Source organism: Phacochoerus africanus, chromosome 4 (genome assembly GCF_016906955.1).
Source record: "Phacochoerus africanus isolate WHEZ1 chromosome 4, ROS_Pafr_v1, whole genome shotgun sequence".
NCBI lineage: Eukaryota > Metazoa > Chordata > Mammalia > Artiodactyla > Suidae > Phacochoerus > Phacochoerus africanus.
This window is the reverse complement of record NC_062547.1, coordinates 99,842,569-99,861,136: the sequence shown is the minus strand read 5'-3', so window position 1 is coordinate 99,861,136 and position 18,568 is coordinate 99,842,569. Positions and strand designations below refer to the sequence as shown.

Genomic DNA, 18,568 nt, shown 5'->3' with positions numbered 1-18,568 from the left:
ATTACAGAAGTCAGTTTAAAAGCTATCATAAGAGATGTCGAAACACTACCTCTCACACCCACAGAAATGCTAATGACTAGTTGTGTTATCATCTTGTTCCAAAACCTTCTCTCTCCGAGCTTTAGGGTGTCACAATTACTGGCCCTACCAAGAGAGATCCTTGGACAGTGAGGAGATCCTAGCGCCCATTTCAGGGGACAGCAGAATTTAGCCCTGAAGGTTTAATATTTCTAATCCTATTACTCTAATGTTGAGGTGAAGTGAATATATTTCCTTCTTTATCACTGTGCAATCTCATGTATTTTCTTGCATGGTGACTTTTGGCTGACCCTGCAAACAGTTTGCTTCTCTATTTCTTACAAAGACTAGCAACACGGTCTAAATGATGTCTGTTTATATTGACATGCGATACTGGGCCTCCTTATGATGCCTCACGACAAAGCCGGTGCTACGGTGACTACATACTTGGCCCATGATTTCTTGCCTTTTATTAACCCAACTTATTATTATATCAAAAACCATGGTTTCCACTGACGACAGATTCAGCACACACATATTCACACTAATGTGTGTGTTTATGTGTGTGTGAAATAGCTACACAATGAGTTATTGAGTTGTATATAGGAAAAATGCTAGGCAACTGCAAATTACAAGGATATAATGCCATCGAGGGGTTTAATGGTGACATCATAAATCACAAGAGCAAGGTATAAATGGACTGTGCTTCCCCACAACTCTATGATGCCGCTGGCACAGTGATTTTAAAAATTGTCTGCTCTCCACCACCCCACTCTTCCCTTATATATGGATAATTTCCCTTATCATCTCCATCTTTTCCAATTCTCTCTACTTTTCCTCATCAACGTCAAACCTTCTCTCTAAACCCAGAAAGAATCTGTTTCCCTTCCTCTGCTATTAGAGCAGCTATATTTAAATGTAACACTGGATTGTCCCAAGTTGAAATATAACAGTTCTAAAAAACTTGCCATTCTGGGCTAGGTGTCACACTCATGCCATATGACAGACAGGTGACAACATACCCAAGAATTAAAAGAGGTTTTGTCCTCTTGGGTAACAGTGTGCTCCATGCACTAGTCTCTTTTCCTCTGAGACTAGGAAATATAATGACTCCACTACCCCTATTATGACTGCAAACATAGAAATGGTTTTATAGTTTTGATTTTTATTCACAAAGTTCAGCAAATCCAAGTAATTTATTTCTTATGTCCTAAACGATTCCCTTTTCTTCTGATGCTGTCTTATGGAAGAATATATTAACATAAAATAATAACTGGTCTAAAATTTTGTCCAAATTTAAATATGTCCTACCAAAGCCAGCCCCATTCTAATTGCTTTTATGTGTCACTTTAAAGCTAGGAGACCCAACCTCCTGGCAGTTTTGCTTTTGGTCTTAATTAGCCACTTAACTGCAAATTGGTTGGCACCCTAGTCCTTTCATCAGTTATTACCCAAATAGCATCGCTGACCTAGGATAAAGAAAAGAAAGATCCCACATGTAGCAGGTCTTTCCATCATTATTGCCCTTTAATACAAAAAGGGGGGTTCCCAACTCTCATTAAGGCTACATTTTTAATAGGCAATTGGCATCTTATTTAATTCACTCTCAGTGCTATGTCTTAAAGGAAAAACAATCACAGTGTGATGTGTGTGTAGTGCTATAGAATTTACAAAATATTTTCATTTACTTTATTACTTGCACATAGTATCTGTTTTAGCCATGTATTAATCGATATGTTTTTATTGGTTGTCATGATGTAAGATTTAGATGTTATTTTAGTCCTTACTGCATTTGCCTGCATATCCACTAAGCTGTATAATAATATTAACTAAGTCATTCTCCAGTATATAAAAGGGAGTTGGCATCTTTATTTTTGGTTGTACTTCTAGGAATGATAAACAGACTCCGTGTAGAGGCACTTCTTTGCAAATCAAACTTAAGTGGTCAATGGGCAGAAGAGTCACCGCCTTCAAAGAAGACCTGAGTCAGTTATGAATGGGAAGGGAAGAATGGGGAAAGAGCAAGGAGGCTGGGTTCTGTGAATACAGAAATAACCACATAAGGAGAAAGACCCCAGATATAGGTTAGATCCAAAAACTGGCCAAAGGAAAGTGAGGATTCAAAAAGAATGTGACTTAATCAGTGTTTTAGCAGAATATCCTCAACTGATGCTTTGCATGGAAATACGATATAACATTCCTTGTTTCTGCTAGAAAAGAAAATACATAATTTTGGTGCCTTTTTAATAACCAACACTGTGTTTTTGTTTTTTTGTTTGTTTTTATTTGTTTTTTTATGGAAATCTATCCTTTGAAACTGGTTTTATTAATTTTTGCTACAACACTTTTTATAAATTTTAAATGCAGATGTTCTTTTCTATCATTTTAAGTCACTAGAAATTATATACGGTCACATGAACTCAAACTTCCTATCTTTCTGAAAGGCTGTAGTTGAGACTTTGTACCTCCTAAGTTTCCTCTGCCCATCACAGCTACTGGAGCTGAGGGCCAAACTCATAGGCTGACCAAGAGGAAGATTCAGGCTGTGTGTTTTTGAAAACTTGGAAATACTGAATTATGTTTATGAGATTCATTTCTGAACTGCTCCAGAGCTTATAAAATATTAGTATTTACAATATCCCGGAACAACAAACACAGCATGGAGGCAGCTGCCTCATCAGAAAGTGAGCCACAGTGATCTCAGACATTTGCTTATTTATCATGGATTGGATTTCCTTGGCAAAAAAATCAGTAAGTACTGTGAGCACACCAGTCCAATGCTATGCTTGACATTGCAATGAAATTTGGCCCTCACTATCACCCCAAACCTTGAGTGCTTTTATTTAGTAAGCCCGTTGCTTCTAAATTAAAATGTGGAAAACAGAAATGTGGAACCTAAATCAACTGAAGTCAGGCCTTTAATTAAATGCAAAATGAGTGGTGTTTTGAAGGGAGTGCAGACATTTTTCTTTTTGGCCAATGTAAGCAGTATCTACAATTAAATCTCAAAAGAAGCAGATGTATGCTTACAAGAAAGATCTGAAGAAAAATCACTAGGAATTATTATGTTTTAGCTACCTAAAAACGAACTTGTTCCTATGAAATATATGAGTTATTAACTCTGGCAACACTAGAGCTTTTTCTCTCTCATATGTAATGATAGAGCATCCTGTTTTCAAGTATAATATGCATTTGAATTTATCCAACAAGTTCTCTTCCCTTAGTAAAAAATCAGTAATCTGGAGGAGGCTTGGTAATAATGCAATCACTGTGAATTACTTAGCTAGCAAAATATTTCATTTTTCTACATCAAAACAAAAAAAAAATGAAGCACTTTCCTTGTTGCCCTTCACCTAGTAAGTACTGAATAAAATGACTGAATGAACAAAATGTGAAGAAAGAACCAGTCTAATAAGATATTTTTAGCAAATGTTACATGGTTCCTACTTTGATAGCTAAAGAATCTTGTTTTAACCACTTCAAAAGGAAAAATATTTTGTTCTTGTTTAACTATCAAAGTGATTCCACAGCAGCTGCTTGCTCACAAAGAACCTTGGCAAAAGGAATGTCCACCTGAAATGAGTATGCAGCCAAAAATGTTTAAAAAAAAGAAAGAAATCTTGGTGTGAGTGTTCATCAAGATTTCCATGTGATAGACATTACCCTGAAAAATAAAATGGAGAGTCTCTTTCCCTCCCTCTAGACTGAGTTTATTCTGGCCAAAAAATACATTCCAGAGTTTTTCTAATTTCCTTACTGGTGGGCTAATTTTTGAGCGGCCACAACAGTTGGCCAAGGGCAGCAAGTCAGGACCACAGTGCTTTGAGACTCTTGGGAGTTGTAATTTTTATATCAAAATGGAGGTTATGCAGGGTGGTTTTTACCCCAGCTGCTTTTAAGTAGACAGTATGTTGACCACCCAGTGGAAGAGCCCGGGATGGGTGGAAGTGGAAAAAACAATTTGATGTGACTCAAAAGAAAAAAATGCAAGATTCTTCGGGAAAATTTTATCCTGCAGGAGGCTATAAAATATTTGTCTTAAACAACTTATCTTATTTTGATTAACCTCCCTCCTATAAACAGCCCTTAAAAATTGGGACAAAAATGAAAGAGCTCACTGAGATGCTGTAGGAAGAAGAAGATACGGAGTAAAGTCATTTTCATAGAATAAAGAAAATAGGCAAATTTAATCTCTAAGTTATTTTAATTTTTTATATCTTACTTTGAATACTAGTAAAAGTTCAATGAATAATTTAATATTAATTGGGTAAACCTTATGTAAGCAATCATATCCTAATAATTTTATAAAACTGTATTTATAGAACTGAGTTTATCACATAGAATTACTATTTCTAAATATTAGAAGTTATAAAGGATCAGAAAAATATTATAATCTTATGGTTCTGTTTTACTCACATATGAATCAGTAGTTTTTCTTTAAATGACTGATTTAAATGTTAATCAATCCTTGGCTAATAGTGTAAACATAATATAGCTTATTAGGGTGTCGTTGATAATAGAGACATGCCTATTTCAATTATGTTACTTAGAATGTAAGCTTCATGAGATTTGGAAAACAGGCTTATTTACTACTATATTCCTAGTACCTACAACAGTTGCTGACAAATATTAAATATTAGATAAACTACTTGCTGAATAAATGCACTTAAATCAGTGAGTTTCCTGATCAAAAGAAGACAAATAATAAAAACAAAATAAACTGAAACAAATCACACAAAAAAACGAATCTTAGGTAAAACCCAGAAATTTGAATGTTTTAGTAGATTGCCCTGTGATTTTGATTATTATCAAATTTTGATAACCACCAACTCTATACATCTTGGTACCATGTATTAGAAACTGAAAAGTGAGCCTACAGACATGAGTTCAATTTAAAAAAAATTGAATGTCTTTGAAAGAAGTATATTTAATCTGGTTAACTAAAATTTCTATGCTCTTCTCTACCATTGCACACTACTTCCATTTCACTTCTTTTCTTTACCTGTCTGACAACTGAAGGCATTTGGCTTTCCAATTCCTGAATTGTAGATGCTTGTAACTCAGCTTTGGCAGATTCTCAATTTATATGAAAGCTTCAATGTGATATTTATTTTTCCTTATATTATTCTTATATTTCTCATAAGAAACAAAGTGCATTTTTTAAATTAAAAATAAGGGAACCAAGAAGAAACTAGTCCTTTAAACTACCTCCCAACTGAGATTCTATGAGGACACTCATAATGAAAGTCTCAGGCATTTAGTACAGTTCCCAGATGTCTATGCTTTCTTTTATGGAGAGAGGCCTGCAGAAGACACAAGCAAAGAAAAGGTTTGGGCCTTGAGCATTGGAAACAGATCTGCTTTCAAATGCTAGAATCTCTCCAGCTCTCTTAAAATTTTTTTTTTTTTTTATTTTAAGGCACATTGAAAACTGAGATTAACCTTGTTCAGATTACATGGGATAATTGACTGAAATATCCTTTGTGGGTTGAAAGCATGTTTAAGGCTTCTTCATCTGACCTTGTTTCTTTCTTTTCTTTCTTTTTTTTTTTTTTTTTGTCTTTTGTTGTTGTTGTTATTGTTGTTGTTGCTATTTCTTGGGCCGCTCCCGCGGCATATGGAGGTTCCAGGCTAGGGGTTGAATCGGAGCTGTAGCCCCCGGCCCACACCAGAGCCACAGCAACGCGGGATCCGAGCCGCCTCTGCAACCTACACCACAGCTCACGGCAACGCCGGACCATTAACCCACTGAGCAAGGGCAGGGACCGAACCCGCAAGCTCATGGTTCCTAGTCGGATTCGTTAACCACTGCGCCACGACGGGAACTCCCTTGTTTCTTTCTTTAGCCTCATCTGTTATCACCTCTCTAAACTTTTACCCGAAATGTATTCAGTTCCTGGATATCTCTTACCTTTTAGACCTTTTCTCATATTGGTAATACAATCTGGGATATTTCTTTCATCCTCACTTGGCTAATTCCCTAAGGAGATAAGAGTTCTGATATAATCCATTTGCCACCAAATTCAAGGAATGGTACTCTGCCAAGGGGCTCCGGTTCAGTCTTGCTGCTGGTAGACCTTAAGAAGAGGCAATACCTAGACTGGCCTTTGTGAGGAGCACATGCATAGCTTCCATTGCTTCCACCATGTCCACTCTTCCTAGTCCCATTTGTACATGCTCATTTTGGCCCTGGGGTAGCAGAAGAAACAAGCTGATTGATATCTATAAGACAAAATATCCTACCCATCTTGTTTTTGAGTGCTTACTCTGTGGGGAACATTTGTTTGTGAGGATTAACGGGACACACAGAGACTCGTGCGCTTTACACGTACCCCACAAACCCTTCTATAGATCTCAACTCAACACTTCCTTACCTCTAATCCTCCAACTTCATCCTTCTGCCCATGACTGAAGAACCAAAGCAGTTCCCACTATCCATGAGTTGTGTGACCGTACTTCAGATCACTTCTCCCTCCAGATTAAGTGAATGATGCAGAGTATTTCTCTTCTCTGCCTGCTGGTAAGAGTTTCCTTAACTCTGTCCTTTAGAAAAATTAAAAGTGGGGATACTATGGAATGGTAGTCCACTTTTTTGACTACTACCAACATATGTGAAAAGACTCAAGTTCTTTTTTCATTATGTGGTTGTAAGGACCTCCCTTCTACCCATGATGGACCATGTAGTTGAGGGAGAAGTGATGGTATGAACATGCAAGAAACTGTCCAGGCATAAAATTGGCCACAGCCCACTCAGAGGCAGTCATATAATGGGCACTGGGACAAGAGAGAGGTGAGGCAGGGAGGACCTGAAATGGTGCATCTGAGGTGCCTGATAAATATACCCAGTGCTACCACAGTGACCGACTCATAGGAGGGCTAAAAATACTTTTGGTTTTTATCATCATTACCATGAAACCTCAACACTGATGAGAAGTTAGGGAAGGTGAATCTTATGAGCCATTTATATGGAAGCAGATGAAATTAAAATGGCTCTAGTTTGGGAAGAGAATGCTTAAAGGGTGATTTTCAGATAAAAGCAGACTTAAGAGATGTAAAAGTGAGCAAGTATGTCTGAGAAAATAAAGAGGGAAAATGGGGTAAAAAAGGAGGCAGGGAACTGACAAATATGAAGCCCGGTATAAATAGCTTCATAGTTTGGGGTTCTCTGGAAGACGTATGCTGTTGGGCTGGTTAATTTTGTTTGTCAACTTGACTAGGCTAAGGGATACCCGGGTAGCCAGTCAAACACTATTTCTGGGTGTGTCTGTGGAGTGTTTCCCCACTGCAGTTGAGTATCCTCCAACTGGTTAAGGGCTCAAATAGAACTAAAAATAGAGGAAGGGCAAGTTCTCTGTCTCTAATTTACCTGGAATTTCTGTTGTCTCCTGCCCCTGGACATTGGAGCTCCTGATTCTCAGGTCTTCTGACTCTGGGACTTGTAAGAATGCACCATCTTTAGACTGGGAGTAACACCATCGGCTTCCCTGGTTCTCAGGACTTCCAATTTGGACTAAATAATACCGCCAGCTTTTCCTAGTGGTCCAGCTTCCAGACAGGTGGTGACCAAGGGGCTTCTTGGCTTCCATAACCATATGAGCCAATTGCTACAATAAATACTCCCTCATATGTATCTATATGAATAGCCTATTGATTCTGTTTCTCTGGAGAACCTTGAAAAATACAGGAGTGCGGAGAGTACTGACATTTTTAAGACTGCCAATTTGCAGAGGACTAATTTGCAGCCATTCTTATAGATTGTAAGTGCAAGCTGTTGCAGTATGAGCTGTGAACTTGAAATCTAGTGATTGGTGTTTTAGTCCTTTCTTTGCCGCCTACAGCATTTTCCCTTAGCTACAAATGTGAGAGATGGAATACAAAGTCTCTGAGCCTCTTTCAGGCTCAAACACTGTACAGTGATGATTGCAAATTAAAACCCTAAGATTCTGTGACTATCCAAGGGAAGCATTTGCAGAGCCTGACTAAAAGATACTTTCACAAGGTGTGGAGGAGTGGGCAGTGTTTAAAAAAAACATAAAACAAAACCATTAGACATTCATAGTTAACTGACTAGCTAGCAACAATGTGATGGAGATGTTCCTAGAGGGTACAAGGAGAACTCTAAGAAACTGCATTTTAATATTGTCTAGAGAAGGATGTCAATGAGGCATCCCATTGGACAAGAATGAGACCACAGGTGAGGAACAGCAGGTAGGTTTTGGTTATATATGGTGTAGAGGTATCTGGTAGCTAGTTTCATGTGAGTCCATAAAACTATTTAAAATTTGAATCTAAGCATCAGATTGGAGTTGCATGAAACTTACAACTCATTAACATTTATTTGGTGTGAAGTTAAAGGAAATTCTGAAAAGGTGGCTGAGTAATAAAATGTAAACAGTAACAAAACTTCCAAGCTTTTGGGTGAGTGAGGGAAGGATACTATGTAAGAGAGAAGGAGCACAGAAGAGAAGTAGTAGTAGTTACCCTTCCTTATGTGGTAATAGCAAAAATCATTGCTTTACAAAGAAATTTATATTAGTGACATACAGTATGACACAGGAAAAATTTAATCAGTGTTTGAACATTCCAACATGGAAATTAAAATTAGCATGACTAGAATGTTGCTTTGACTCTTCCTAAAACTGCTAATAGCTTGATGCAGGAGAAATTCTAAGTATTCTATCATGGAACTGACCTAATTAGGACCAGAACTGGTTTTTACCTTGTGTTTAATGGGACAACTAGCCATCCTCTGACATTATCTAGCTTCTTCTGCTTTCTTTTCTATACTTCTGTGAACAATATGGTATTTGTGTATGAATCCAGGTTAGATAGGATTAAGTTAGAGAACGATTTAAGCATTGTTTTGTTCAAAGATAAACGTCAATGATGGGTTGGTAGATGACTTCAGTATGCAAATATTTGGGCTTTTTTGAAGATAAGATGGATTCCAGGAGTTCCCGTTGTGGCACAGTGGTTAACGAATCTGACTAAGAACCATGAGGTTGCAGGTTCGATCCCTGGCATTGCTCAGTGGGTTAAGGATTCGGTGTTGCCATGAGCTGTGGTGTAGGTTGCAGACACGGCTCAGATCTGGTGTTGCTGTGGCTCTGTCATAGGCCGGCGGCTACAGCTCCGATTACACCCCTGGCCTGGGAACCTCCAAATGCCGCAGGAGCGGCCCTAGAAAAGGCAAAAAACAAACAAACAAACAAAAAAAGGATGGATTCCAGCACAAACTACTTCCACCTGAAGACTTTTCTTATTAAAAATATGGTCATGTTGTCTTTGGTCTGCTTTCTTTATAAAGACACTCAATTTTCTTTACTTCACTATAATGGCCCTAAGACACATTCTCCATGACTAAGGTTAACGTGGAGGATACAGATGTAATGCCAGACGATAAAATTGTAGTTTTATCCATCTGGATCAACTTCCATACTACTATTATCCATATGGGAAATTGCAGAGAAAGCAGAACTATGACTTTCGTTAGATTTGTAAAATATACTAAAATAAAACAGAATAAATTGTCTATCACTTTATCATTCTGGACAAAGAAATATGTCAATCATCCAACTACATATATTTCCATATACAATTGAATACTGCTAAGATATTTACAAATAGGTATGTTATCCAATGGAATAACCTTTAAAATTTATCTATGGTGGTTATCTGGCTCTTCACTTCCCACAAATGTGATATGTTATAAATTGTCTCAAGAAGTCTTGTTACAATGTTTAGTTCTTTACTCTCTTGTCAAGTGGAAGGTTAGTTTGGCTCCTATTAAATAATAGTAGAAAAATAGAAAGGAAGGCATTGGTGATAAACAGTGTTTAATTCCATTTTTGGAGAAAACAATCAACTCTCTTTCTGTAGTATAAAGCTGCAAATGGCAAAAGCTCACACAAATATACAGTGCTGTATCATTCTCGGGTTAATAAAAACAATTTATATGCAGGCTAGTGAACAAGAAGAAAGTTATGGAAAACATTTCTCACCCAAGGACAGTATACCAGATGTGCTGAGACTTATGGGAGCAATCAGAGGTGACCAAGTCTCTGTGGCAGGCCTTATTAAGTTAGACTGTGACCCAGCACCTTCAACTTATTAAGCTGTCGAGAACTTCAGTGATTAAAACCAAAGAAAGGTCAGATAAAAACCTTCAGAATGTCCCTACACTGAAATTTTCTCACAGACACTAGACCCTCATGGAGAGACTTCTCTTGATACATAGATTTGTAAAAATTAAATATTTGAAATAGATTTACCCAGAGCTTGAGGGACAGTTTAGTAGATTATGCTTCCTCAATATATCCCATACAAGTTTCAAAGCTTTAACCAATATCTCATGAAATAGAGGATGATTTTGCTTGTCCTCAGAAGTGAGACCAGAGGAAGTGACCTGTTCAAGGAGGTCCTAGAAGACAAATAAGAGTTGTAGTTACTGACAGAGATGTTAGGAATAAACTTTCAAAACCTTACAATTAATAGGTATAAAAGTTAAAAGTAAGTTAGCACTTGTTGATGGTTGAATGCTGCCCCCAGTCATATCCTTGGCTTTAATTATTGTATGAATTTAGATAGCTTTTCTCTGTCCTGGACTCTTCCTTTTTTTCTCCAAATGTATCTCTATATTATGAAAACTAGATAAACCAAGTTCTAATACATTCATATGTCAATGTAGAGGTATAGGGGTATCTGTATCTATAAATACTATGCCTTTGTCTGAGATGTTAAATATTACCCTTCCTGTTGTCCTGGAGTTTAAGCAGAAGTCTCAATTTGATACACACTAGAGTGTTTGACCTCCCCAAGCAAGTTGCTATACTATCTCTGTAGCACATGCCAAACTGTTTCTGTAAGCTTTAGCCTATTGCTCATCTCATCATTTTTCCTGATTATCACTCATGGTATTATTAATGGTGCTATAACTGTCAGAATAGATCAAAAATTCCAAATTCAATGTATTTCATTCCACACATTCCAAATCTTATTTTAAAACTCTTTTGATATGAAAATACAATTTTAGATGAAGAATTAAATAGACAAAATTATAGATTGGCTATAGATTCTTTAAAAGTATTTTTGAACACTTTTGCATCTTTTCTATTCAAAAATTAAAATACTTTTTACTGATATAATCTATATTTTTTATATATGAGATTTTACTTAAGATATTTGACTCATTCCATTTCCCATAAATCTTAAATTCCTATCTTTATAATATGCTTAACATGAAGAATAATTCAGAGTTTGGAATGCAAATACTTGAGCCTGAAATTTCACATGTTGTGCATGTGAAAAAACTATATAGAGGACAGTGTCCATGTCTTTGTGGAGACACCAACCTCAGATCAGTTTTCAGATTCCCACATGTTCCTCCTTTTTCTTTCTTGAGCAACGTGTTGCCTGTGCCGTTTGCCCTCAACTTTGTGACTTTTTATGGACATCTTGGAAGTTTGAGGACTTGGTTCTCTGCGAGGGGCATCTGGACCAACAGAAAGGGAAGGAGTCAGGCACACACATTTCTTCTCTTTTCTTTCTCTTCCTCCATTGTCTCCTCAAGACATGGTTCCTTTTTATAAAACTTACCAGGAAACACAAGGACAAGGCAGCTCACCATGTGTCTTTGTGTCTCATTGTTAAGAGCAACCAGCGTGTTAATACCTCATGCATTGGTTTTACCTTTCTTTTTGCTTTGCATAGCTTTTTCTCTCATCTTCACCACCAGGCCTAGCACCTCCCCCAGAGTGTTAACACCTCAATCTTTGTCTCATTTCTTGCTTTCTAGAAGAGTCAGTAAAGACATTTTCCATTTGGGATGACTTCTTTCAACATATTTAGACTTGGTATGGCTTGGGCCATCAGCATTCTGGGAAAAAGTTTTGGTAATGAACCGGCCCTCACTGTTGCTATGATAAACTAAAAGGTAAAATATAAGTATCCGCAGACTAGGTGCTTGTTTCTTCAGACACCTAAAATTGTGACAGAAAAGATGACTGTTAAAACCAATTGTAAAGTTGTGGTGGTAATCCAAGAACCCTGTCAGGAAGAGAGAGTTACCTCCAAGTGGTCCAGAGAAAAATTATTGGCTTGAAATTCATTACATTTAAGACTGTATAGCACAGTCCAGATTGGATCAAAATTTCTAACACAGAGGATGATTTTACATACGTTATGTGAGACTCAGCGAAAAACCCAAGCTTTTTATTAGAAATGGGTTTAATCTGGAGTCTACTAGATTGGGATATTTCATGTCTGAAAATCTTGGCATTCATCCCTGCAGCTGCCACAGATGGATTTGAGAAGACTATGGTAGAGTGAAGTGAACATGGCAAGAACTTTTATACTGAATTCAAACATGAGACTGAATATTGACAATGAGATTTGGAAGAAAGTCTATAATTTGGTGAATAAAACTGCCAATGAGGTATTAAAACAGAAATGATATGTAAACTTTGACACTGATATAAGTATGGCTTATTTAATTGAATCCACATTTGAAACAATATCCAGGTTCATCTAGTATCAATGAGAGTGAAAGGTATATGACACAGAGAGAAAATTCTTCTGAGCCTTTCTTGTGTTCTAAATGTTTAAGAATTATGTTTTGTTATCATCAGTAACCCGAGAGGAAATGTATTTTGACATCCAGAAAGATCTAAAACAACAATGATATCTGGATTCTATCCTGAGGAGGTGTAACAGCTCTAAAGTGAGTAACTGAGCATTCAGTTACCATCCATATTCATGGATCATAGATTATTGTTTCTTTCTAAAGCAGGCATTGGGCCCCTGGTATTCAATCACACTAATAAAATTCATGTTAATCTATGAAAAAATTAACTACCAAATGTGCCAAAAAAGAAGGACCACCAACAATATAAATTATATGATCTAAACTAAATTAAGTAGAAATATATATGAGGGTGAATTTTCTCCAATGAAACAATTAGATTACATGTATCAGAAAACATTCCTTTTCATAACAGGTCCTCTGTAGCCTTAAAAGCTAAGTTCTGGATTATTTTGAAAATAATTGGTGATTAAAAATAATAACTGTAATTCACTTTGAAAATTATAAAATTAATGTTCACTGTAGACATTATAAGTATAAAGAAAAGCATATTAAGGGAAACAATTGGTAACACCAGGGAGAATCATTGCTAATTTGGGTGTGTTGGTGTCCCAATTTTTGAATATATATTTACACAAATATATACTGCCAAATTAAGATAATGCTGTGTAGGCAATACTGCATTGCCATCAAATTTCCATTTTTTGTCTTCAATTTTCTGTATATTTTTCCAAATTTTTTCACATTCTTTGAAAACAATTTCTAGAGGCTTCATGTCATTACTTCATATGGCTATAGCATACTTAATTTTCTCATAAGCCCAATTGTAAATATTTAGGTGGTTCTTATCCATTTTTCTATGAGAGAGAACTCTGTACTGAGGATCCATACTCTTTTTTTTTTTTTTTTTAGCAAATCTCCTATTCCTTCCTAAGAAGTAGAATTACTGGGTCAAAGGGCACACACAATTAAAATTTTTTTATGCTTATTATCAAATTTACAAATACCAGAGGTCAAAATTCTACCCCATGTATTTCATTTGTTTTTGACTACTCATTGAAGTTTACCTTTTTTTTTTCCCATCTTTTTGCCTTTTCTAGGGCCACTCTCATGGCCTATAGAGATTCCCAGGCTAGGGCTCTAATCGGGGCTATAGCCGCCAGCCTACACCAGAGCCACAGCAAGGCAGGATCTGAGCAGTGTCTGTGACCTACTCCACAGTTCACGGCAACACCAGATTCTCAATTCACTGAGCAAGGCCAGGGATTGAACCTGCAACCTCATGGTTCCTAGTCGGATTCATTAACCACTGTGCCACGATGGGAACTCACTGAACTTTTTCTTTTAAAATTTATTATCAATTTGTATTTATTATTTATATTTTAATGCCCACTATTTTTCTATAGCAAGTTATAGTGACACTTTACATATTAATAATTTTTACAATGTGTGCCAGCTGTGAGTAAAGATGAAAAACAAAGGACTTACTTTCATAAGATTATTTTTGAATTCCAAGACAGAAAATAAATAGACAAGGAAATTATTTGCATTTGACCTCTTAGATAGTATTATGAGTAGTGAAGGAGAGAAGAGTAGTACCTTAGATAATGAGTTCAGATGATAAAGTTCTCCAGTTTCTCAAATCTTTATTTTAAACACACATATCATTTTAAAGTTTTCCTTATTTAGGTCTTGTTGATTTCTTGTCAAATTTCCTCCTTTGTATTTTATATTTCTGCTGTTATTAACACAAAAAGAGACTGAATCCATAATGTTTCTAAATGGACTACAGCAGGTCACTGTTTTAATTATGATGTCTGTAATTTGAGCTATGATGCCAATGTTAGCATCAGAGTGAGCTGGTTACCATGGATGCTATTCAAAGTTTCTTGTGGCTTGAGCCCCCCAGTATTCTATCCCACTAACTTCCTGAGCTCACACTCAGTGTCAGACTTAGAGAATCTAATGATAACCAAAAACCTTAGCCTTTAAAAAAGTATGTCTATTGGTAGTTTATGTCTTTAAGTTATGGTATGAAATTTGCTATTTATCAAACACCTTAATTTGTGTGTATTGCATGTAGTCAAGTTTTAAAAAGCTTTACAACTATTTATTCATCCTACAGTCTCACTTAATATTTCCCAAGTTGTACCACAGTTTTTGAACTTATTTTCTTACAGAATTGCATTTGAAGAAGGAGAGAAAGTTGACTATCATTACTAGATAATGTTGAATGAGACTGAGATGCCCTCTCTGCTTCTTGACTTCACACTTGACTGGAGAGAATACAAATGACTGTGGGAAGGGGACTGAATGACTGTCATGGTGGGAACAATTCTCAGGAATGATCTGTCTTCATTTACAGATGTGCTGAGGGTCTACCTGCATTTTTCCATGGCACTAATTAATGCATGAGGGCCCTCACAGATCTCATTAGTTCAGGAGAACATAAGCATCAAGGAAAAACTTTCTCATATGATTCATCTAAATCTCTACCTATGGGTTCTTTGCAGGTACATTTTTGGGATTTTTTTCCTCCTAGGCATTCCACATATTAACTATAATATTACATTAGTATAATTCACTGATATTCCTCACAATACTTACCCTTTTCCTACAAAGTGTGAAGACTTTGAATGCTTTGTGTTTTGGGGTGAAGCCTACATGCTTGTTATATTTTTTCACAGGTTTGGCTGAAAAAAAAGTTTCAGTATGAGAACAAAAGAATATTGATAACACAAATTTATTTTCTCCCTGTACAGAGAGATCCCACTTAAAGGCAGGGATGGATGCTTGCCTAATAATAGACACCCCCAAATCATCACCATATCCCCTTCCTTCCATATACAATTCACTTCCTTCTTTATGTTACCAAATTATTTCATACTTGACTCTCACTGTGCTCAATTCCATTATTTAAATTTATTTATTTGATTTCTATTTACTGAACTATAACTCCAAAAATGTAGAAAATGAGTCTAATTTTTCTTTGCATCTTTCTTCAATCCCCTGTACTGGCAAGGCATATGGTAATTGCTTATTGAATGAATCAATAATCCATTGAATGATCATTTTATTTTGTTCTCACATTACTTTTGAAATTGATCAACATTGGAGTCTGCCAAATGCTTTTATAAACTATTTTAATTCTATATTGAGTTACTAAAACTTAAACAATATTCTGTTAAAGAAATGGTTGTTTTCACTGTGCATCTCTTCAACTTAACAGAGTAAATTCATGTTTGGTTTGATGAGTAAGTGTATTTAGACATTTATCTGGCACATTTGAATAAGTTCTTCTGAGCTGATAGATCAGTGTACTCTTTTTAAAGTAATAATATAGCATGTGGAATTTACTCTGACAGCTTCTAGCAGCAGCAACAGCTAACACTTACATAGAATTTACTATGTGCCAGGCTAGTAGCTAAGTTAAAACACTTGCCAGGCATGATTTAAGGACTCCACATATATTAATTTGTTTATTTCTCTTGATAGTACTATGAAGTTGGTATTATAATTCCCATTATATATATGAGAAAATTGAAGGAGAATTTCAATAAAGTGTCCAAGATTATGCAGCTGGTTAGTGGTAGAGATAATACTACAAATTAGATCCTCTGGCTTCACAGACTATGCTCCTCACCACTATGCTGAAGACTATTTTAGATCACAGAGGATGGAAAAATAACAAGTAGTAAAGATAGAATTACAGCATTGTAAGCTACCTGAATTCCATCAACATTAGACTGAGGGAATTTTATTGATGGCAGTAAATTCCTAAATTCTGAATCGTATGCTCACACCCTAAAAAATAAGTTTGAGGTGAAAAGGTGGCACATGGGATGCCCATTGCAATCTGGAATGGCTAAACCTAATCCAAAAGCTCTGAACAAACAGCTCTGTAGGATCTGCAGGGTTCTTTTATGTAGGAGTTTTTTTTTTTTTTCAGCCAAGATTAATTAATTAGTGCTAGTTAAGAAAGACTGTCCACCTGGGTTTTCACTCCTCTTCACACCCCTAAATCTCTCTGAATCTTGGCTAAGAAAAAGGGGTACCTGAGGCTGCCAGCCGACCCTTTGTGCCTCTCAGTTTGTCCCCTGCCATCTGTCCAACAGCATTGCCACCTCTCCCCCAAAACCCACCCCCTACAGCTTTCCAGCAACCTCACCAGCATGGCCATTCTTTTAAAGCCTCTTCCACTTCTGATTTCACTGGGATAAAAAAAGGATACTTTAAAGCATTTTAATAAACAGATTAGAACATAACTATAATTATATTTATTGTCAAAGGAATGATATAGAACAAAGAAAAGTAGAAATTATTTGCAAGGGTAAAAGGAAGAGCCTCCTTTCCTGCCACCATGTTCACCAGAAATGCACCTTCATTTAGGTATTGTCTGCATAACCATATTGTTACACCTGACTGGGCACCATTAAATAGTGCCAGATATCAAATAAACAAACCAAGATTCCATAATATTTCTCCAAAATCTTGTCTCATAGTCAGCAGGTGGCAATGAGTTAGGATTTGATAATTTTTCCATTCTGACTCCAAATCTGTTTTTTCATAATACCATTATGAAAAAAAAAAAAAGATGAATTTCAAAGAAGGACTGAAGAAGCTGAAAAAGGGACAATCCCAGCAGGCATGGCTAGGAGATTCTGGGAAGCCAGCGCATAACCCAAAATTTAAGAGTCTCTGAATGTTGACAATAGGGTGAAGAATTAAGAGATTCCTGGAATCTCAAAAATGTTCTTTCCTTCGCTCTTTTTCTGAAAACCTGATGTTTATGGAAGGCTGGAGTGAGAGACTGGAAATGGGTTCAAAGTGGAATGAGGAAATCCCAGCTTTGTAGATTTGTTTGCCATCTTTATACTCATTAGATTCCAAACTTGTAGATTTATATTCCAACTTTTAAAGATGTTATTTAAAAGAAATTGTTGCCATGAGAAGAAATAGGGTGAGGAAAATGCTGATAGAAGAAATGACTGAGATATTGTGATTTGACGCCTCTGTTGGAATTTAAGGAAAAGAGGGGATGTTATAATCAGAGAGGGTTGTGAAACTGGAAGATCTGAGAAGGGTGTTGGGTTCAGTTCAAGGTGGAGAGGATCAGAAGGGAGATTTGAATTGAGGTAAAACTTGTGATGTAGATATATATGTGCTTAGAAATAATAGTTAAAGTCAGGCAGTTACAGGGACCAAGGATAGAAACTTTGGAAGCCTTTGCTTAGGGAGAAGAATGAGAAATAGCCCAAAAGGAAGTCCTAGAAGGAGAATTTTGAGAGAGCAGCAGCATGGAAGGCACTGGAGGAGGGTGATGATAAAGATGCTCCAGAGCAGTTAAAGTCAAGGACAGAAGAACAAAAAATATCTTAGATTTGGCAGGTAATTGTTATACCTCTGGGAAAGTGATTCACTTGATCAATGGACCAAATGGGAAAATTAAATGTGAAGAGGTGAAGGTTCCTCTTTTTCCTGATATTTGGAGTAATCTAGCAGTAAAAAGCGAGTTGGTGGGCAAGAAAGGGGAGTGATGGGAGCAGGAATGTGGGCATGTTTATAGTCTTACTCTCTGAGGGGAAGGATGTAGGGGAGAGAGGGCAAAGGAAAGAGGTGTGTGAGAGAAGAGAAGAGGATGTGATTATGAGGACAAGCTCTCAGAGCATGTGGAAGGAATGGAATGAGGTCATAACTGAATGAGCCATTAAATTACTTTTTTGTCTGTGATGGGAGGAAAGGAGGAGAAGATGGAAAGAGAAGCTGAGGGTCTTGATGAGAAACAAAGAGGCATGGAGGAAATTCACTGGGTCTATTTGCAGATGGTAAGCGTGAGCTGGGTTTGTTCTTAAAGGAATGAAACAACTTTACGCAAAAGTAGTCAACTTAGAGACCAATTAAAGTATTGCTTAGTTAGCAATGAGTAGCTGATTTCGGCTGAGTTTATCATGGATCCATTTGTTTTATTAT

At 36.6% G+C, this 18,568-nt stretch overlaps 1 long non-coding RNA gene across 1 annotated transcript; it reads right to left on the bottom strand.

Annotated features, from left to right (window-relative positions):
* Positions 1-9,898: 9,898 nt before the first annotated feature.
* Positions 9,899-16,810, bottom strand: LOC125124339 (uncharacterized). The gene is made up of 4 exons (XR_007134272.1): positions 16,767-16,810; positions 15,206-15,291; positions 11,370-11,509; positions 9,899-10,438 (listed from the first exon to the last, which is right to left on the bottom strand). It is a non-coding gene; the product is annotated as an uncharacterized LOC125124339 (long non-coding RNA).
* Positions 16,811-18,568: the final 1,758 nt, after the last annotated feature.